Below are 23,382 nucleotides of genomic sequence, written 5' to 3'. Positions count from 1 at the left end.
AAAGAATAGAATTATCCAGTGTTTGCGTGAACATATAAGGGAATGGGCACTTCCACATATTGCTGTTGGGAGTAGAACTGATTGTTCTTTCCAGAATGACAATTGGACAATGCCATTTTCAAAAGTCCTTTAAAAAGAGAATAGTTTAAAAACCAGCATTCTCATTTCTAGGACTTTGTCCTGAGAAAACAAGAGTCCCAAAATATATACAAGATTGTTCTTGTAACACTATTTAAAATAGTGGGAAACAGACGCGCCTACCTCCCATCCTGGGTGAGTCTCCCATGCGGAGAGTCCGTTTCCAGCTCCACGTTGGATCTAGCGGATTGGCAAGGCCCGCCTCAAGCCTGCCAGCTTTCCAACTGGAATTACAACATTGGCTCTCCCAGATCTCCAGTTTAACAACAGCAGCTTCTGGGGATTGTCAGCCTCTGTAATCAAGCCACATTGGCATACTGCAGTGGTGTCTGAGGAGGGATCTTTGTGAGGCATCATGGGCATCTGTGGTGACTGCAGAAGCTTGCAGGCTTCACGGTGGAGATGGAGCCGCCATTTTTGCAACCTCGGGCTGAAAGATACACTCCAAGCATGGTGGAGGAGGAAAGAAAAAGCTCTACCCCTGAACTAACCGCATCATCCTTGAGTTATTCACCCATGGTCAGCTTGTTTTAATAAGAGAAACAATGCCCTCATACAGTGAGTGCTTAAACCCTAAGAGTCAGGTTTCTGTTATATGAAACTCATCTTATTTGTTAATGGAACTTATCTGTTAATACACCATCTTACACGTAAGTCCTTATAAAGTCTATTTCCAACTTGTTTATCATGTTCTGTTGAGTTGTCGTGTCAAGTACAGTAACAGTGACACTCATAAAATCATTGCACCATGCAATAAATTTCATTATTGGATGGATCTAGTGCACCTTATTACCTCACTTTTTTTCAAAATGTCTTATCTATAAACAAATATTTATTCTTCCTGATGAACTTTAGAATTACTTCTCAAGTTGGTCTAACCCATTTTACCTTTTGAATGTAACTGTATTAAACCTATAAAGTAACTTGGAAAGAATTCATATCTTGACATTTCATCTTTTCAGCTTGACCATGGTATACCTTTTCATTTTTTCTAAGTCTCTATATCTCTGAATAAAGGTTTGTAGCATTCTTTATATATAATTTCTGCACAATTCTTTCTATGGTTACTGCTAAATATTTTTTTTAAGATTTTCATTTATTTATTTGACAAACAGATCACAAGTAGTCAGAGAGATAGGCAGAGAGAGAGGAGGGAGCAGGCTCCCCGCTGAGCAGAGAGCCCGATGCAGGGCCCGATGCAGAGGCTTTAACCCACTGAACCACCCAGGAGTCCTACTGCTAAATATTTTATGGTTTTATTGTTATTGTTTATTTTCTCTTATATCGTAAAAGTGGTTATGGGTAGCATATAGAAAAATCATTAGTTGATTCATTTGTTTTCTAGGTATGCAATTGTATAATTTGTAAATAATGATAATCTCATCTTCTCCTTTTTAATAGTTAGACCATTTATCTTTTTATGTATTTTATTGCATTGAGCAGAACAATGTAGAAAAAAATGGAAGTAGTCATGCTTGTTTTACTCTTGATTGTACAAGAATCTGTTGTGTCCACATACATACATTCTATTGTTGTTTTAAGATAAGTATTCTTATTATGTTAACCAATATTCTCCTATTCCTGGTTTTTAAGGTGTTTGTAAAAATTTAAAAAATAGTGACAAATATATAAGCTAAATAGCCATTAATAAATTGCTTAAATAAATTTAAAACATAGATAACATGGAATAACACACACCCATTAAAAATAAAGATCAACATTAAATTATGTAAAAACCATCCTGGGTCTGTGGATGATAAAATTTGTGGATTCTAGATTTGTTTTTCCCTTTATGCATTTTTGAAATTTTCTACAGTGATTCAGTCACCTGAAAAATGCTGAAAGAATTAGAAACAGTTGAGGTGAGGTGATTAGTAAAGTCTCTCGCATAGTAAGTTCTCAGCAGGAGCTCTTACTGTTCTCTCATCAGTTAGGTGGACTTGGGGGCACATGGGCCCAGGTGTCATATGATGAAGCAAGTGGGATTCATACTTCCACTCTCAGAGCCTCTATTATTCTTTTGAAACATTTTTCAAAATATTCATAAAAGTTTTCCATTTATTAATGAAAACCTAAGTGGCCTGTATGACTGTTGTTTCAAAAAAAATGAGTGCCTTAGCCTCTTCTTGGACTTTTTTTTTTTTTTCTTGCAATGGGTTTATAGGCAAGCAAATGAGAACAGCCACCATTTGCTTTAGTGACCCGGAACTAACCATTTTCCTTTGTGTTTTTTCTCAAGTCTCTGTTCAGAATTACTACCAAAACCTCCTTTACACCCAATGAGAGGATTAAATAGCAAACACCTAAACATTAGGGAAAAGCAAGGTATTTGAAAGTTATTTCCCCTAGTTTCAGAATTTGAATTAAGAAAACTGAAAAACCACAAGTTTCTATATGATGTGTGAATCACATTCTAGAAGTGCAGGATCTTTTGATAAAAAATTAACTCCACTGATGCTTAACAAGGCCAATAGGTCACAGGACACCATCTCCCTGCCTTGGGTGGACTTTAATAATCTGAAGACAAATTAAAGAGGAGTATTATCTCTGTCACCATTAAGAATTCCTAAGACAGCTTGACTTTGTCTCTTGATTATTTATGTTCTCAAAGAATTGGATTCCTCCCTCCCTCACTGACTCTTTCTCTCCTTCCATTCTGTTACCTCCTTTTGTTTCTCCTCACTCCTTTCTAATCTCCTCCTTATCTGCCCTGTGCTTGAACCTGCCTTCTGGGAGAGTCCTGTGAACAGGGGTCAGATCAGCAATGCACATCAGTTACCTGTCAATCTGTCTTCACATTTGAAGCAGACTCAGTCCTTCACTGTAGAGTCTAAAAATAGCCTATCATTGACATTTTCTTTCTATATAAGTAAAACATGGAAATAACTAAAAAAAGAACTACAGTCAAGCAAAAAAAAAAAAAGAAAGAAAGAAAGAAAGAAAATAAAAAAAAGAAAATCTAAGAATCTGTAATCTACCACCCAGAAAACCACTGCTATATTTAGAATGTATATTTCCTGTGTGTTGCTATGTATACAAAACAATTTTTTTTTCAAAAACTAGATCATAATCTCTATACTTTTCAAACATGTTACCTTTTCACTTAATCAGTATACAAATTTTTCCATGTCATCCAAAATTCTTTAACATTTTTTCCCATTTCAATTTAACAGACATTTCTTAATCATACTTCCGAGGAAGTTTTTTTTCCGGTATTTCTTTCTTTTTTTTTTTCAATTTATTTGACAGACTGAGATCACAAGTAGGAAGAGAAGCAGGCAGAGAGAGAGGAAGGAAAGCAGACTCTCTGCTGAGCAGAGAGCCCGATTCAGGGCTCCATCCCAGGACCCTGGGATCATGACCCCAGCCGAAAACAGAGGCTTTAACCCACTGAGCCACCCAGGTGCCCCAACAGACATTTCTTTAGAGCTGCAATATACAACTGTTACCCGATGCAAACCAGGGAAGAGCAAGACAAACACAGCTCTATTTGCAGATATAAAACAAATACAAGTCAGGTGTTAGAAAGTAGGTAGCCATGTTGTAAAAGTAAATACCCAGGAGATTAAACCTTGACCAGAGCTAAGAAAGACCTCCTGGGAAAGTGATTCTACCTTGTAGTGACAGTGCAGGTATTCTGGTGTATCTCTGCTCCTATCGGAGGCTTTCCCGCCTAGTTAGGTCTACCAGATGTTCCTTTACATTTTTTTATTTTTTTAAGGTTTTATTTACTTATTTGTCAGAGAGAGAGGGAGAGAGAGCGAGCACAGGCAGACAGAGAGGCAGGCAGAGGCAGAGGGAGAAGCAGGCTCCCTGCCGAGCAAGGAGCCCGATGTGGGACTCGATCCCAGGACGCTGGGATCATGACCTGAGCCGAAGGCAGCTGCTTAACCAACTGAGCCACCCAGGCGTCCCGTTCCTTTACATTTTAATATTCTTTTCCATAACTCCTATGAGCCATCTGTGTGTAGATAGGCTTGTTTCTTTGGCTTTGCCAATCAAGACTGTATTTGCTATCTAACAGGTGTCTTCTAGGCCTTTGATTAAAACAGGTTTAGAGACGAAAACAGCAACTGAGTATTTTTCTAGTCTGGCCTGAACCTCAGAACTGCCCACTGAATGCACTGCAGGTACATGACCTGGATTTAAACTCCAGACAAAAGACATTGGGGAAAGTTTCTCTCTAACCTTTCTGAGCTTCTTTTCTCATCTGTAAAATGAGGGCAATTATCCCAATTCATTCATCTGTCATGGAGATCAAGTTAGAAAATTTATGTGATTATCTGGCTTAAAGTTAGCGTTATATTATTGATATTATCAGTAGTAGCAGTATTAACTTATCCATTTGGCTGACAGTGGCAGGAAGGGGAGAAATGGAAGCCTGATGTCTCATACAACTTCATATTCCCCAATAACTAATGGTTTTCAGTCACAAAAGTGGTTTCCAGATTGCCCCTAGCACCTCTGGAATGGAGTACCTCACCAACATCACTCTCCTGCTATGCTCCCGACCACTTCATTGCCTGAAGGGTTTTCCTTCTTTCTTGTCTATTCTGCATCATATCTTCAGATTGTCCCTACTCTCTATACAACTGGAATTCACTCCCTTTAAGAAATACTCTAAGTCGGGGCGCCTGGGTGGCTCAGTGGGTTAAGCCACTGCCTTCGGCTCAGGTCATGATCTCAGGGTCCTGGGATCGAGTCCCGCATCGGGCTCTCTGCTCAGCAGGGAGCCTGCTTCCTCCTCTCTCTCTCTGCCTGCCTCTCTGCCTACTTGTAATCTCTCTCTGTCAAATAAATAAATAAAATCTTTAAAAAAAAAAAGAAATACTCTAAGTAGGACCTCTTGGGATAAAAGCACCAAATATTTTTTACATCAAAGAAGTTCCAGAATCTCTTCCCTAAACCAGTCCTCTGTTATATGCCCTATTTGGTCCCTCCCTCTTCTGCTGGTAGAATCCAGACCCATGATCTCACTTCTCCATTTCTGCTGTGTTTTATGGGACATCTTATTTACATTATATATTTTCTCTGACTAAATTTGGAGTTCAGGTGCCCCTGTTTTTTTCTGTCTAGTAAATATCCACCTTTAATTTTATATTTAGAGAGAAAAGACAGAATGAGGAAAACAGATATTTGAAATATGCAACTCAGGATAGCATTCAGGACTTCGAATTATGCAGGAAGTCCCCAGTCAAATATTTAGGTCAACAAATTTCTTACTTCTCCACGAGGAAAAGGTTATATTTATAACTCTAATCATTGGAGTAAAAGGTCTTCTGCTTTGATATGGAGATGTGGGAAAGAAGAGGAGTAGTTTACTGCTTTGTGACTATTTTTGAGGGGTAAGATTTTAACTTAAGAGTCTCAGAGCCTTAATGTCCTCATCTAAAAATGGATCGAATAGGACCTGCCTACAATCACAGAAATGTCATGAGGCTCACACCGTATTTATAAAAGTGACTTTCAAATGTCCAAAGTTTTTAAATGAGCTGGCTCTGAGTATAGTATCTTAAGAAGTTGGAGGAGATATTGTAAATTACCCTCTAGCAAATTTCACAGGTATTTAAGAAATAAGATGTAGTCCTTTCAGATTTATTTCATGTATTCCTGTTGCCAGGTATCTCTAGGATGTTTTGAATTTGGTTGTGAAATTTCACAAAACACCTAAGAATATTTGACAGACTTAATCTCATCCATCAATTGAAAAGAGTTTTTGTGTGTGTTTCGTATTTTTAATCTTTCATGCTAGAACATTAGCACCTCTGATATTTTTTCTCTACAGATGCAAGGCTGGACACAGAAGCAGATGGCAGGTACAATTGCTGAGATCTGATGTCTCGTTTCAGCAAAGCTGGTATTGCAGTGATATAATTTGCTTCCACTGACCTGCAAGTCTCACTGTGACAACCATCTGGGGGAGCAGAACGGGCATACCTTTTGAGACAGACTGACCTGGCTTCAAGTTTTAGCTGGGTCTTTTCACTTAAGTTATTTTCCTTCTGCATTTTTAAATTTTTTCCGTTTTATTATTATTTTTTAGAATCTTTCAGCCATAGACAGTCCTAATTTATAGCATGTTTGAGGACTAAATAAGGTGAGGAGTATTTAAGTAACAAACCTGGAATTTAGAGATGTTTTTTAAAAAATGCTTCCTTTCTTCTTCCTCCACCTCTAAATTGATTCTCTGTACCTTCAGCTGCATCCCCAGCCACTTTCCTTGAGCAAAGTGAGGTTCAGGTTAGCATTGAACTCAATTGCCTCAGGTCCTCCATTTGGAAGTATTCTGCTATACAAGACTATTTCCTAGGTAGGGTGCTAATTGGTTGGTCGTATGGAATATAAGTGAATTCAGATCTGTGTCTGATGAATGCCTGCTCATTGAATATGCACGTATTTGCCATAAGATAGCAATGACAATTTTTCTCAGAAAGAAATGTTTCTGATTTACATATATGTGGCTGATGCATGAAGTGGGTTTTATAAATCACTATGTCATCACCACCAAAAAATGCCCTCTAGCCATATTAAAAAGAGCCCATGACAAGGGGCGTATCAAATTGAATGGAAAGGCCATAAAACCATCAGTTCATTTGACATAAAACTGATATATTATGTGATAATGCTTCAAGTAGAACCCGGGACCCCATTCATCACAGAGTCTGCTTATTGGCTAGGTTCTGAGCTGTGTGTTAATGAAACCGTCACGCTCTGCTCAAGCTGCAGATTGCAGGCCCCAGTCAGCACTGGGGACCTACACACCAGAAAATGTTCCCATTGAAAATATGTTTTGCTCACCAGTGAACTTCCCTGGGAGAAAGTTGTATCAGGACAGAGGTCACACAGCTTCTTGGGGTAGTGTCTTCACGTGTAAAGGGTGAGACTAGAGCCATGGTTCTCAGTAAGAGAAGTGCATCAGACTCATCTGGAAGGACCTGGACATCCCCAGCTTTGAAAAGATCTCTCACTGATTCCAATGATCACCCTGGGTTTAGCCTTTAAAAAAAATTGGGGTGCCTGGGTGCCTCAGTGGGTTAAAGCTTCTGCCTTCGGCTTGGGTCATGATCCCAGGGTCCTGGGATCAAGCTCTGCATTGGGCTCCCTGATCACGAGGTATCCTGCTTCCTCCTCTCTCTCTGTCTCTGCCTACATGTGATTTCTCTCTGTCAAATAAATAAATAAAATCTAAAAAAAAAAAAATCCATTTATTACCATGAGTGGTGGGGGCAAAGAGAGGGGAGGGGAGAATCATCAAGCAGTCACCCTGCGGAGTGTGGAGCCCGATGCAGAGCTTGATTCCACGGTCCTGAGATCATATTATGAGCCAAATCAAGAGTCCAGTACTCTTACTGAGCCACCCAGGAGGCCCCCTGGGTTTAGCCTTTTTTTTTTTTTTTTTTAAGATTTTATTTATTAGAGAGAGAGAGAGGGAGAACATAGAGGGAGAAGCACTGAGTGGATAGCCCGCCCAACATGGGGTTTGATACCAGGACCCTGAGATCATGACCTGAGCCAAAGGCAGACACTTAACTGACTGAGCCACCCAGGTGTCCCTGGGTTTAGATTTTTACTCAGTGTCATTATAGCACTAACAGCATCAGCATCTACTGGGAGCTTATTAGAAATGTAGACTGTTGGGGCGCCTGGGTGGCTCAGTGGGTTAAAGCCTCTGCCTTTGGCTCAGGTCATGATCCTAGGGTCGTGGGATCGAGCCCCGCTTTGGGCTTTCTGCTCTGTGGGGAGCCTGCTTTCTCCTCTCTCTCTGTCTGCTTCTCTGCCTACTTGTGATCTCTGTCTGTCAAATAAATAAATAAAATTAAAAGAAAGAAATGTAGACTGTCAGGCTTACAAAATCAGAATCTGAATTTTAACAAATTTGCCAGCGACTCAATGTCCATTAAAATTTGAGAAGCACTGCATTTGTATCTTTAGGGTAAATACCCAGTAGTGCAATTGCTGGGTCATAGGGCAGTTCTATTTTCAACATTTTGAGGAACCTCCATGCTGTTTTCCAGAGTGGTTGCACCAGCTTGCATTCCCACCAACAGTGTAGGAGGGTTCCCCTTTCTCCGCATCCTCGCCAGCATCTGTCATTTGCTGACTTGTTGATTTTAGCCATTCTGACTGGTGTGAGGTGATATCTCATTGTGGTTTTGATTTGTATTTCCCTGATGCCGAGTGATATGGAGCACTTTCTCATGTGTCTGTTGGCCATCTGGATGTCTTCTTTGCAGAAACGTCTGTTCATGTCCTCTGCCCATTTCTTGAATTGGATTATTTGTTTTTTGGGTGTTGAGTTTGCTAAATTCTTTATAGATTTTGGACACTAGTCCTTTATCTGATATGTCGTTTGAAAATATCTTCTCCCATTCTGTCAGTTGTCTTTTGATTTTGTTAACTGTTTCCTTTGCTGTGCAAAAGCTTTTGATCTTGATGAAATCCCAATAGTTCATTTTTGCCTTTGCTTCCCTTGCCTTTGGCGATGTTCCTAGGAAGATGTTGCTGCGGCTGAGGTCGAAGAGGTTGCTGCCTGTGTTCTCCTCAAGGATTTTGATGGATTCCTTTCTCACATTGAGGTCCTTAATCCGTTTTGAGTCTATTTATGTGTGTGGTGTAAGGAAATGGTCCAATTTCATTTTTCTGCACGTGGCTGTCCAATTTTCCCAACACCATTTATTAAAGAGGCTGTCTTTTTTCCATTGGACATTCTTTCCTGCTTGTCAAAGATTAGTTGGCCGTAGAGTTGAGGGTCTATTTCTGGGCTCTCTATTCTGTTCCTTTGATCTATGTGTCTGTTTTTGTGCCAGTACCATGCTGTCTTGATGATGACAGCTTTGTAATAGAGCTTGAAGTCCGGAATTGTGATGCCACCAACTTTGGCTTTCTTTTTCAATATCCCTTTGGCTATTTGAGGTCTTTTCTGGTTCCATATAAATTTTAAAATTATTTGTTCCATTTCTTTGAAAAAGATGGATGGTACTTTGATAGGAATTGCATTAAATGTGTAGATTGCTTTAGGTAGCATAGACATTTTCACAATATTTATTCTTCCAATCCAGGAGCATGGAACATTTTTCCATTTCTTTGTGTCTTCCTCAATTTCTTTCATGAGTACTTTAAAGTTTTCTGAGTATAGATTCTTTGCCTCTTTGGTTAGGTTTATTCCTAGGTATCTTATGGTTTTGGGTGCAATTGTAAATGGGCTTGACTCCTTAATTTCTCTTTCTTCTGTCTTCTTGTTGTAGAGAAATGCAACTTGTAGAGTTGCAACTTGTAGAGAAATGCAACTGATTTCTGTGCATTGATCTTATATCCTGACACTTTACTGAATTCCTGTACAAGCTCTAGCAGTTTTGGAGTGGAGTCTTTTGGGTTTTCCACATAGAGTATCATATCATCTGTGAAGAGTGATAATTTGACTTCTTCTTTGCTGATTTGGATGCCTTTAATTTTCTTTTGTTGTCTGATTGCTGAGGCTAGGACTTCTAGTACTATGTTGAATAGCAGTGGTGATAATGGACATCCCTGCCGTGTTCCTGACCTTCGCGGAAAAGCTTTCAGTTTTTCTCCATTGAGAATTATATTTGTGGTGGGTTTTTCATAAATGGCTTTGATAATATTGAGGTATGTGCCCTCTATTTCTACACTTTAAAGACTGACACAGAAATCTTAAAACCCTTCTGAGGGATGAGTGTGTTTGGAATGCTAATGAGATGACTCTTGGCTAAAAAGATCTTGGATAGTTTCAGGATGGAAGCTGGTCCCAAAGAGATCAAAGCATTTTGGAACATTCAGTCCTACCTTCCCCTCCATCTCCAGGGAGGGGAGAGGACCTAGAGATTGAATTAATTACCTATAACCAATGATTTAATCAATCATGCCTGTGTAAGGGAACTCCCATAAAACCTCCTGAATGATGAGGTTCAGAAAGCCTCCAAGTTGGTGAGCACATCAAGGTCCTTGGAAGGGTTATATACCTCGAAAAGGAACAGAAGTTTCCTGTCCCTTCCCCCATACCTTGCCTTATTCATCTCTTCCATCTTTCTGTTTATGAGTTATGCTGTTTATATTAAACTGATCATAGTAGGTAAAGTGCTTTTCTGAGTTCTATGAGCAATTCTAGATAAGTCTCAATCCTGAGTAGAGGGTCATAAGAACCCCTTTAGTCTAGTCAGTCAGAAATACTTCTGGGGACTTTTTAAAGATTTTTATTTATTTATTTATTTGACAGAGATCACAAGTAGTTAGAGAGGCAGGGAGAGAGAGAGAGGAGGAAGCAGGATCCGCTCCAAGCAGAGAGCCCGATGCGGGACTCAATCCCAGGACTCTGGGATCATGTCCTGAGCCAAAGGCAGAGGCTTTAACCCACTGAGCTACACAGGCACCCCTACTTCTGGGAACTTTTGAGTGGAATTTGAAGTTGATGAAGTCTTGTAGTTCTAAGCCCTAACCTGAGAGGTCTGTGTTAACCCCAGGTAGTTAACTTAAAGTTGAACTAAATTGTAGGACACCCACTTGGTTTCCAGAGAGTTGGAAAACTCATGGTGGTATGGGGAAAAAAATGTCAAAAGTATTGTGAGTAAAACCAGCTCAGACAGCAGTGTTTGTATTACACCAAAACTGGAACACCCAAATGAAGTTTCTATGAACATTAGGTATGAGCATTTGTACAGTCATATATTTTCATTGCTCTTTGATAAATATCTAGAAGTGGAATGCTGAGTGATATAGAAGGTGTATGTTTAACTTTATAAGAAAATTCCAAACAATTTTCCAAAGTGGTATGTTATATTCCCAAAAGAAGTACATGTGAGTTTCATATGTTCCATATATTTACCTACATTTGATATGTTCAATCTTTTACATTTTAGACATTCTAATAAATCTCCTTGTGGTTTTAATTAGCTTTCCCTAATGATGAATGAGCATCTTTTCATATATTTATTGGAATATGTGTGTGATCAATTCTAATTTTTTGTCCCTTTTTCCCTTTTTATGGAGTTGTTTCCCTATTATTGCATTTTGAGAGTACTCTATACATACTGGATAAATGCAATTTATGTGATCTAAAAATATTTTCTTCCAATCTATGGCTTATCTTCTTTTTAAGATTTAATTTATTTTAGAGAGCATATGTTATGTGGAGTGCTGGAGAGGCAGAGAGAGAGGGAGAAAGAGTTTTTTTAAATTAACATACAATGTATTATTATGTATTTTATATGTATATAAATTAACATATAATGTATTATTTATTTCAGGGGTACAGGTCTGTGACTCACCAGTCTTACACAATGTGTACTCACTGGAGCACATATCATCCCCAGTGTCCATCACCCAACCATCCCATCCCTCTCCCCCACCTCCACATAGTAACCCTTAGTTTATTTCCTGATTCAGAGTCTCTTACAGTTTGTCTCCCTCTCTGGTTTCAACTTGTTTCATTTTTCCCTCCCTTTCCCTATGATCCTCTGTCTTGTTTCTCAAATTCCTCATATCAGTGAGATCATATGATAATTGTCTTTCTCTGATTGACTTATTTTGCTTAGCATAATACCCTCTAGTTCCATCCATGTTGTTGCAAATGGCAAGATTTCTTTTTTTTGATGGCTGCATAATATTTAATTACACACACACACACACACACACACACGTATAATCTCCTCATCTTCTTTATCCATTCATCTGTTGATGGACATCTAGGTTCTTTCCATAGTTTGACATTGCTGTTATTTATAAACATTTGGGTGCATGTGCCCCTTCGGATCACTACATTTGTATCTTTAGGATAAATACCCAGTAGTGCGTTTGCTTGTCATGGGGTAGCTCTGTGTTCAACTTTTTGGGGAATCTCCATACTATTTTCCTGAGTAGCTGCATCATCTTGCATTCCCACCAACAGTGTAGGAGGGTTCCCCTTTCTCCCTATCCTCGCCAACACCTGTCATTTCCTGACTTGTTAATTTTAGCCATTCTGACTGGTGTGAGGTGGTATCTCACTGTGGTTTTGATTTGTATTTCCCTGATGCCCAGTGATGTGGAGCACTTTTTCATGTATCTGTTGGCCATCTGGATGTCTTCTTTGCTGGAAATGTCTGTTCATGTCCTCTGCCCATTTCTTGCCTGGATTATTTGTTCTTTGGGTGTTGAGTTTGATAAGTTCTTTATAGATTTTGGATACTAGCCCTAGCCCTTTATCTGATATGCTGTTTGCAAATATCTTCTCCCATTCTGTCAGTTGTCTTTTGGTTTTGTTGACTGTTTCCTTTGCTGTGCTTTCTTTTGATCTTGATGAAGTCCCAATAGTTCACTTTTGCCCTTGCTTCCCTTGCCTTTGGCGATGTTTCTAGGAAGAAGTTACTATAGCTGAGGTCAAGAGGTTGTTTCCTGTGTTCTCCTCAAGGATTTTGATGGATTCCTTTCTCACATTGAGGTCCTTCCTCAATTGGAGACTATTTTCATGTGTGGTGTAAGGAAATGTTCCAATTTCATTTTTCTGCATGTGGCTGTCCAATTTTCCCAACACCATTTGTTGAAGAGACTGTCTTTTTTCCATTGGACATTCTTTCCTGCTTTGTCAAAGATTAGTTGACCATAGAGTTAAGGGTTTATTTCTGGGCTCTCTATTCTGTTCCATTGATCTATGTGTCTGTTTTTGTGCAAGTACCATACTGTCTTGATGATGACAGCTTTGTAATAGAGCTTGAAGTCTGGAATTGCAATACCACCAACTTTGGCTTTCTTTTTCAATATTCCTTTGGCTATTTGAGGTCTTTTCTGGTTCCATATAAATTTTAGGATTATTTGTTCCATTTCTTTGAAAAAAATGGATGGTATTTTGACAGGGATTGCATTAAATGTGTAGATTGCTCTAGGTAGCATAAACATTTTCACAATACTTGTTCTTCTAATCCATGAGCATGGAACATTTTTCCATTTCTTTGTGTCTTCCTCAATTTTCTTCATGAGTACTTTATAGTTGTCTGAGTATAGATTCTTTGCCTCTTTGGTTAGGTTTATTCCTAGGTATCTTATGGTTTTGGGTGCAATTGTAAATGGGATTGACTCCTTAATTTCTTTCTTCTGTCTTGTTGTTGGTGTATAGAAATGCAACTGATTTCTGTGCATTGATTTTATATCCTGACACTTTACTGAATTCCTGTACAAGTTCTAGCATATTTGGAATGGAGTCTTTGGGTTGTTCCACATATAGTATCATATCATCTGTGAAGAGTGAGAGTTTGACTTCTTCTTTGCCAATGGGGATACATTTTATTTCTTTTTCCTGTCTGATTGCTGAGGCTAAGACTTCTAGTACTATGTTGAATAGCAGTGGTGATAGTGGACATCCCTTCTTTGTTCCTGACCTTCGGGGAAAAGCTCTCAGTTTTTCCCCATGAGAATGATATTCGCTGTGGGTTTTTCATAGATGACTTTGATGATTTGGGGGTATGTACCCTCTATTTTTACACTGTGAAGAGTTTTGATCAAGAAAGGATGCTGTACTTTGTCAATTTTTTTTCAGCATCTATTGAGAGTATTATATGGTTCTTGTTCTTTCTTTTATTAATGTATTGTGTCACATTGATTGATTTGAAAATGTTGAACCAAACTTGCAGCGCAGGACTAAATCCTACTTGGTCATGGTGAATAATTCTTTTAATGTACTACTGAATCCTATTGGCTAGTATTTTCATGAGAATTTTTGAATCTGTGTTCATCAAGGATATTGGTCTGTAATTCTCCTTTTTGATGGGGTCCTTGTCTGGTTTTGGGATCTAGGTAATGCTGACCTCATAAAATGAGTTTGGAAGTTTTCCTTCCATTTCTGCTTTATGGAGCAGTTTTAGGAGTATAGGTATTAGTTCTTCTTTAATGTTTGGTAGAATTTCCCTGGGAACCATCTGGCCCTGGGCTCTTATTTGTTGGGAGATTTTTGATGATGGCTTCAATTTCTTTACTGGTTATGGGTCTATTTAAGTTTCCTATTTCTTCCTGGTTTAGTTTTGGTAGTTTATACATCTTTAGAAATGCATCCATTTCTTCCACATTGTCTAATTTGCTGGCATATAGTTGCTCATAGTATGTTATTATAATTGTTTGTATTTCTTTGGTGTTGGTTGTGATCTCTCCTCTTTCATTCATGATTTTATTAATTTAGGTTTTTTTCTCTTTTCTTTTTGATAAGTCTGTCCAGGGGCTTATCAATCTTATTAATTCTTTCAAAAACCAGCTTTTAATTTTGTTGATTTGTTCTACTGTTCCTTTGGCTCCTATTTCATTGATTTCTGCTCTGATCTTTATTATTTCTCTTCTGCTGGATTTAGGCTTTTTGCTGTTCTTTCTCCAGCTCCTTTAAGTGTAGGGTTAGGTTGTGTATTTGAGACATTTCTTGATTCTTGAGAAAGGCTTGTATTGCTATATACTTTCCTGTCAGGACCACCTTTTCTGTGTCCAAAGATTTTGAATAGTTGTGTTTTCATTTTCATTTGTTTCCATGAATTTTTAAAATTCTTCTTTTTTTCTTAAGATTTTATTTGTTTATTTGACAGGCAGAGATCACAAGTAGACAGAGAGGCAGGCAGAGAGAGAGGGAAGCAGGCTCCCTGCTGAGCAGAGAGCCCGATGCGGGACTCGATCCCAGGACCCTGGGATCACGATCCGAGCCGAAGGCAGAGGCTTAACCCACTGAGCCACCCAGGTGCCCAAAATTCTTCTTTAATTTCCTTGTGACCCATTCATTCTTTAGGAGGATGCTCTTTAGCCTCCATGTACTTGAGTTCTTTCCAAATTTCCTCTTGTGGTTGAGTTCTAGTTTCAAAGTATTGTGGTCTGAAAATACGCAGGGAATGATCCCAGTCTTTTAGTACCAGTTGAGACCTAATTTGTGGCCTAGGATGTGATCTATTCTGGAGAATGTTCCATGTGCACTAGAGAAGAATATGTATTCTGTTGCTTTGGGATGGAATGTTCTGAATATATCTGTGATGTCCATCTGGTCCCACGTGTCATTTAAAGCCTTTTTTTCCTTGTTGATCTTTTGCTTGGATGATCTGTCCATTTCAGTGAGGGGGGTGTTAAAGTTCCCTACTATTGTTATATTGTTGTCAATGTATTTCTTTGATTTTGTTATTAATTGGTTTATATAGTTGGCTGCTCCCATGTTAGGGGCATTGATATTTGAAACTGATAGATCTTCTTGTTGTACAGACATGTTAAGTACGATGTAGTGTCCTTCCTCAACTCTTACTATAGTCTTCGGTTTAACATTTAATTTGTCTGATATAAGGATTGCCACCCCAGCTTTCTTTTGATGTCCATTAACAGGGTAAATTGTTTTCCACCATCTCACTTTAAATCTGGAGGTGTCCTTCTGTCTAAAATGAGTCTCTTGCATATAGCATATCATTGGCTCTTGTTTTTTTATCCATTCTGATATCCTGTGTCTTTTGATTGGAGCCTTTAGCCCATTTACATCCAGGGTAACTATTGAAAGATATGAATTTAGTGCCATTGTATTGCCTGTAAGGTGACTGTTATTGTATATTGTCTATTTCTTTCTGGTCTGTTACTTTTAGGCTCTCTCTTTGCTTAGAGAACTCCTTTCAATATTTCCTGTAGGGCTGGTTTGGTGTTTGCAAATTCTTCTGTTGTTTTTTTTTTTTTTTTTTTTTTTTTTTTTTTCTTCCTGAAAGCTTTTTATCTCTCCTCCTATTTTCAGTGACCGCCTAGCTGGATATAGTATTCTTGGCTGCATGTTTTTCTCATTTAGCACTCTGACTATGTCATGCCAGTCCCTTCTGGCCTACCAGGTCTCTGTGAATAGGTTTCCTGCCAATCTAATATTTCTACCATTGTAGGCTATAGACTTCTTGTCCCACGCTTCTTTCACCATTTTCTCTTTTTCAGAGACTTGTTTTACTGTTAATGATAGGGTGTGGACTATTTTTGGGGAGGGATCTTTGTGCCTCCTGGATTTTGATGCCATTTCCTTCCCCAAATTAGGGAATTTATCCACTATAATCTGCTCCAATATACCTTCTTGCCCCCCTATATCTTTCTTCTTCTTCTGGGATCTCAATTATTCTAATATTTTTTTCATCTTATGGTATCACTTATCTCTCAAATTCTCCCTTTGCGATCCAATAGTTGTTTATCTCTCTTTTTCTTAGCTTCTTTATGCTCCATCATTTGGTCTTCTATATCACTAATTCTCTCTTCTACCTATTTGTCCTAGCCGTAAGAGCCTCAATTTTTTAAATTGCACCTCATTATTAGCTTTTTTGATTTCAACTTGGTTAGACTTTAGTTCTTTTATTTCTCTAGAAAGGGATTCTTTAGTATCTTCTATGCTTTTTTCAAGCCTAGCTAGTATCTTTATAGTCATCATTCTGAACTCTAGTTCTCACATCTTACTAATGTCCCTATTGATTTGTCCCTGGCAGTTGGAACTGCTTCTTGGTTTGTTTGTTTGTTTAAAGATTTTATTTATTTGACAGACAGATCACAAGGAGGCAGAAAGGCAGGCAGAGAGAGAGGAGGAAGCAGGTTCCCTGCTGAACAAAGAGCCCGATGTGGGGCTTGATCCCAGGACCCTGGGATCATGACCTGAGCTGAAGGCAGAAGCTTTAACCCACTCAGCGACCCAGGACCCCCCCTTTTTTTTTGAGGTGAGTTTTTCTGCTTTATCTTTTTGTCCAGAGAAGAATAAATGAATGAGAGAACCAAATGCTAAAAGGGTAATAATGACCCCAGAAAGATAGACACTAAACAAATCAGGAGAGACCCGAAACCAGGGGGAAAAGAAAGAGGGAAAAAAAAAGAAAGTGATCAAGCTGGTGAATAGAACAGAGCTACACATTTGAGTTTGTGTGTATTTTGGTCTGTTAGAAGAAACTCTATCCCAAAATTTTAAAGAAAGAAAAACTTATATGTATACAAAAAATATAGATACTATGAAGGGATAGAATATGACTGTAAAAATGAAAATTTAAAAAATTTTAAAATGGTATTGATAGGTACACCTGGGTGGCTCAGTGGGTTAAGCCTCTGCCTTCGGCTCAGGTCATGATCTCAGGATCCTGGAATCAAGTCCCGCATCGGGCTCCCTGCTCAGCAGGCTGCCTGCTTCCCCCTCTTCCTCTGCTGCCCCCCCCACTTGTGCTCTCTCTTCTTCTCTCACTCTCTGTCAAATAAATAAATTCTTTTAAAAAAAGGTATTGATAAGATGTTGGTTAAAATATAAAAAAGGAAAAATTTCAAAAACTAGGAAAAAATTTTTAAAAATTTAACTTTGAAAGACTAAAGAATCATGGGGAAAAAAAATCCATGAGTTATGTGTGTTGCATTCACCTAGCTCTGGAGTTCCTCATTTCTTATTGATCAGTGAACTTGGTCTTGGCACGATTTTCTTGCTGATCTTCTGGGGGAGGGGCCTGTTGCAGTGATTCTTAAATGCCTTTTCCCGGAGGTGGAATTGCACTGCCCTTGCTAGGGGCTAGACTATGTAATCTGTTCCGTTTTGCTCTTGGGAGCTTTTGTTCCTTGAGTAATTTCTGTACAGTTTTGGAGGATGGGAATAAAGTTGGCAGCTTCCCAATCTCCAACCCATAGTAGCCAAGAGCTTGGGGCCCCACTTCTCAGTACACCCTCAGAGAAAAGCAGTAAATCACTCTGTGACCTTGGTCTCCAGCTGCACTCCATGCTTACCCAGCCTGTGACTGAGTGTTTCTATCTCCGGCACATGGCCCCGTGTGGAGTCTCTAAACCAGCAGATTCTTGTGGTATGCTCCCACACTGCTCCTCCTGGTGGAGGAAGGCGGGGGGGGTTCTCTCTCCAGATCTGCCATTCCTGAGGTCCCTTCCCAAAAAGCAGTGGCCTGGCTATACCTCAGATCATAGTTTAAGGTAACCCCGAGCTGCGAGTCCACTCTTCAGCTCCTTCTTTTCAGCTGGCTTCCCTGCTCTGATACCTGGGAGCTCTGCCACACTCAGACACCCCTGGTCTTTATGTGTCCCCTCAGGTCCTGAGACCACACTGTTCCAGTGAAGATTCCACCCCTCTTTTGGCCACTGGAACTATGTCCCTCCATAGAGCAGACTTCTAAAAGTTCCCATTTTGTGTGCTGCTGCTCTATCATTTGCCGGGAGCTGACAGTTGGGGGCTCCCTCCCACTGCGGTCTACCTTCCCATTATAGCCTTGGATTCACTTCTCCACATGTCCTACCTTCCAGAAAGTGGTTGCTTTTCTCTTCATAGATTTGCTGCTATTTCTTGTTATTTAAGGTGGTCCTGTATCACTATAAACTTCCCTCTTAGAACTGTTTTTGCTATGTCCCGTAGATTTTGGAGAATTGTTTTCATTTTCATTTGTCTCATGATATGTTTTTATTTCCATTTTGATTTCTTCTTTGACCCAATGATTGTTTAGTAGCATGTTATTTAATTTCTGCTTGTGGTTTTCCTTTCTTTCGTTCTTTTTTTTAAAATTTTCTTATAGCTGATTTCTAGTTTTATACTGTTGTGGTCAGAAAAGATGTTTAATAAGATTTTAATCTTAAATTTGTTGAATTGTTCTTGTGGCCTGATATGTGATTTTTGCTGGTCATTTGGGTCTTTATTTCTTTTCTTCTTCTTCTTTGAGAAAGCTCAAACAAGAGTGTACACAACTGAAGGAGGCAGGGAAGAGGTTAAAGCAGACCCCCTGCTGAGCAGGGACCACTGATGCGGGACTCAATCCCAGGACCCCATGATCATAACCTGAACCAAAGATAGACACGCAACGGATTGAGCCCCCTAGGCATGCCCCGACCCTCACTTTTGTTTTTTAAAAAGGAGTTTGGAGACGGTGGTAGGGTTATGGACATTGGGGAGGGTATGTGCTATGGTGAGTGCTGTGAAGTATGTAAACCTGGCGATTCACAGACCTGTAACCCTGGAGCTAATAATACATTAAATGTTTATAAAAAATTAAAAAATAAAAAGGAGTTTGGGGTACCTGTGTGGCTCAGTTGGTTAAGTGCTCAACTCTTGATCTCAGCTCAAGTTCTGATCTCAGGGTCTTGAGTTCAAGCCCTGCATTAGGCTCCATGCCTAGCATTAAAAAAGAGGTAGGAATCTAGACTAGAATCATGGCCCTACTACTTAATAGTTGTGCAACTTGAGTAAACCACTTTCTCAGTATTCTGGTCTCCTAAGTGCAAATGGCATCTTTCCTATATACCCTTAAAATTTTTAGTTTCCTAGATCATTGTTTCTCAACTTTGATAGACAGTATTAAAAAGTATAAAAGTTCATGTAATTCAAATGAATCAATCAAATGTTATAGGGTATAATAATTTATGTAACAAAATTACTTTTTAACATTCTATTGCTATGTGAAACCGGAAGTAGAAGTAATGGTTACATTCTCTTCTCCCTTCATATCTTTTAACATTTTTTCTATTGAAATATATTTGACATAAAACATTAGTTTCAGTCATACAATGTAATGATTTGATATTTGTACATTTTATGAAATGGTCATCACAATAAGGCTAATTAACATGTCATACTTCATAGCTATGAATTTTTACTTGTGAATTCTACTCTCTTAGCAACTTACTAATATGTAATGCAGTTTAACTATAGTCATCATGCTATACATTACATCCCCATGACTTACTTTGTAATGAAATTCATACCTTTTGACAACCTTCACCCATTTTGACACCCCCCACGCCATACACACATGCTAGTACCAGTCTGTTCTCTGTAGCTATGCATTTGTTTGTTGGCTGGTTGGTTGGTTTTTTTAAGATTCCACATAGAAGAGAGATATACAGTATTTGTCTTTCTCTAATTTCATAGCATGATACCTTCAAGGTCCATTTATTTTTCTACATGTGCCAAAACTTCATTCTTTTTAATAGCTAAGTATTTGTGTGTGTGTGTGTGTGTGTGTGTGTGTGTGTGTGTGTATCCTCTCATCTTTATTCATTCATCCATTGGTGGACACTTAGGTTGTTTCCATAAATAACACTTCGATGAATATGGGATGCATATATCTTTTCGAATCAGTGTTTTCATTTTCTTAAGATAAATACCCAGAGTGGAATTGCTGGATCATATGGTAATTCTACTTTGAATTTTTTGGAGAACTTTCACACTGTTTTCCATAGTGGTTGTACCAAGTTACATTTCTACCAATAGTGTACAGAGTTTTCTTAATCTCTACATGAATGCCAGCACTTGTCATTTCTTGTCTTTTTGATACTAGCATTCCTACATGTGTGAAATATCTCACTGTGATTCTGATTTGCATTTCCCTGCTGATTAGTGATATTGACCATATCTTCATGTACCTGTTGGATATCTGTATGTCTTGTTTCAAAAAGTGTCTGTTCAGATTCTCTGCCAATTTTTAATTGTTATTTTTTGTTGTTTTGAGTTGTAGAAGTTCTTTATATGTTTTGGATAGTAGTTCTTTAGCAGATATGTGATTTGCAAATATCTTCTCCCCTTCAGCTTGTTGCCTTTTCATTATGTTGATGGTTTCCCTTGCTCTGCAGAAGATTTCTGGTTTGATAGACTCCCACTTGTTTTTACTTTTGTTGCCTTTGCTTTTGGTGTCAGATAAAAATGTTCATTGATAAAATCAGTGTCAAGGGGCTTATTGCCTTTGTTTTCTTAGGGTGTTTTGGTTTCAGGTCTTCAAGTCTTAATCATTTTGAGTTAATTTTTGTGTGATGTAAGGTGTGTGTGCATGTGTGTGTGCGTGCACGCATATGTGTAAGAAAACTTTTTTTTTTTTTGAGTGGGGCCTGGGGATTGAAAATAAGTCCCTTTGGGCTTTCAGACTCTTGGTGGTGATTTTGTCCTTTTCAAAAGGGTAAATGTGAACAATGACTCCCATGCCTCACATTGCATCCTGGTCCACACATTCAGCATGACTTGTGATATGGTTTCAAGCAAGTGCTCTGGATTCATGTTTGACTCCATTCGTTTACTGCACATGCTGCTGACCACAAAGTTGTCAGTCACCATGGGGTAGCTGATGAGATGTAGAGAGCAATGAAGGGCTTAAAGATATTTGGGACCAACACAAGGTGTAGTATTGGCCAACTGTTTCTCAGAGGAGGTTAACCACTATACTCATGAGGATATAAGGCTTGATCTGCCAACCATACCTTAGCTCATACAGGTTCATCCAGAACTTGAGGCACTGGGCAATAGTCTGGACATTGATGGTGAGTCCAGCCAGTCTGATATATAGCCAGTCAGGCATGAGAAAGCTCTTCTGGAATGCTGTGGTCACCACCTGGGCCTGGAATTAGGACTAACAGTTATATTAGTTTTATTTGTCTTATTATTTTTTGAGGTATAATTAACATACAATGTTATATTTAGTTTCAGGTGTACAAGATTGATTCAAGAATTCTATACATGATACCCACGGTGATCATTGCAGTCACTGTCACCATACAATGTTATTACAATATTACAATTGTAGTTTACTGTCTTGTTAATTTTGGCCATTCTAAGTGGTGTAAAGTGGTATCTCCATGTGGTTTTGATTTGAATCTGCCTGATGGCTAATGATGATGAACATTTTTTTCATGTGTATGTTAGCGATTTTTATGCTTTCTTTGGAGAACTGTCTGTTCATGTCTTCTGCCCATTTTTTGACATGATTATCTGTTTTGTGTGTGTTGAGTTTGAGGAGTTCTTTATAGATCTTGATATCAGCCTTTTGTCTGTAGTGTCATTTGAGAATATCTTCTTCCATTCCGTGGGTTGCCTCTTTGTTTTGTTGACTCTTTCCTTTGCTGCTGTGCAGAAGCTTTTGATCTTGATGAAATCCCAAAAGTTCATTTTTGCTTTTGTTTCCTTTGCCTTTGGAGACATGTCTTAAAGAAGTTGCTGTGGTTGATGTCGAAGAGGCTACTGTCTATGTTCTCCTCTAGGATTCTGATAGATTCCTGTCTCACCTTGAGGTCTTTTATCCACTTCAAGTTTATCTTTGTGTACGGTGTAAGAGAATGGTCGAGTTTCATTCTTCTGTACATAGCTGTCCAATTTTGCCAGCACCATTTATTGAAGAGACTATCTTTTTTCCACTGGATATTTTTTCCTGCTTTGTCAAAGATTATTTGACCATAGAGTTGAAGGTCCATATCTGGGATCTCTACTCTGTTCTATTGGTCCATGTATCTGTTTTTGTGCCAGTACCATGCTGTCCTGGTGATCGCAGCTTTGTAGTAAAGCTTGAAATCAGGAAAATTTTGTTGTTAGTCCCAATAGTTCATTGTTGCTTTTGTTTCCTTTGCCTTAGAGAGATGTCTAGAAAATGTTGCTGAGGCTGATATCAAAGAGAAAATGCATACATTTTCTTCTACAAGTTTTATGATTTCAGGTCTCACACTTAGGTCTTTAATCTACTACGAGTTTATTTTTGTGTAGGGTATAAAGAAGTGGTCCAGTTTCTTTTCTTTTTTTTTTTTTTTTTTTGCATATAGTTGTCCAGTTTTCCCAACACCATTTATTGAAGAGACTTTTTCCCACTGTATATTCTTGCCTCCTTTGTTGTAGATTGACCATGTAAATGTGAGTTTATTTCTGGGCTCTCTGTTCTACTGATCTATGTGTCTATTTTGTGTGTGTGTGTGTGTGTGTGTGTGTGGCATACTGCTTTAATTATTATAGATTCGTAGCATATATCTTGAAATCTAGGATTGTGTTATCTCTAGCATTATTGTTCTCTCTCAAGATTGCTTTGGTTATTTGGGGGTCTTTTTGGCTTCATACAAATTTTAGTAGTATTTTGGTTCTGTGGAAAATCCTGTTGGTTTCTTCTCAAGGTTGCGATTGCTTTGGGTATTATTGATATTTTAGCAATACGAATTCTTTTAATCCATTGTTATGGGATATATTTCCATTTGTGCCATCTTCAGTTTTTTTTTTTTCCATCAACGTTTTATGGTTTTGAGAGTACAGGTCTTTTACTTCCTTGGTTAAGTATATTCCTAGGTATTGTATTCTTTTTGATGTAATTACAAATGGGATTATTTTCTCAATTTCCTTTTCTGCTGTGATTCTGTATGTTGATTTCGTATTCTGCAAATTTACTGAATCAACTTATTCTCATTTTTAATTTTTTTCCTTTACGCTGTTCATCTTGGTTGCTTTTGATTTTCCTGTCTTCCAGAATCCTGATTCATTCCTCTGCATACTCTAATCTGCTGTTATTCCCTCTAGTGCAGTTTTGA

At 38.5% G+C, this 23,382-nt stretch overlaps 1 pseudogene; it reads right to left on the bottom strand.

Annotated features, from left to right (window-relative positions):
- Positions 1–318: 318 nt before the first annotated feature.
- LOC122910056 lies at positions 319–23,344 on the bottom strand (annotated as a pseudogene).
- Positions 23,345–23,382: the final 38 nt, after the last annotated feature.

Source organism: Neovison vison, chromosome 6 (assembly GCF_020171115.1).
Source record: "Neovison vison isolate M4711 chromosome 6, ASM_NN_V1, whole genome shotgun sequence".
In the NCBI taxonomy this organism is placed as follows: domain Eukaryota; kingdom Metazoa; phylum Chordata; class Mammalia; order Carnivora; family Mustelidae; genus Neogale; species Neogale vison.
Note: the sequence above shows the minus strand (reverse complement) of the source record. Positions and strands in the feature narration are given on the sequence as shown.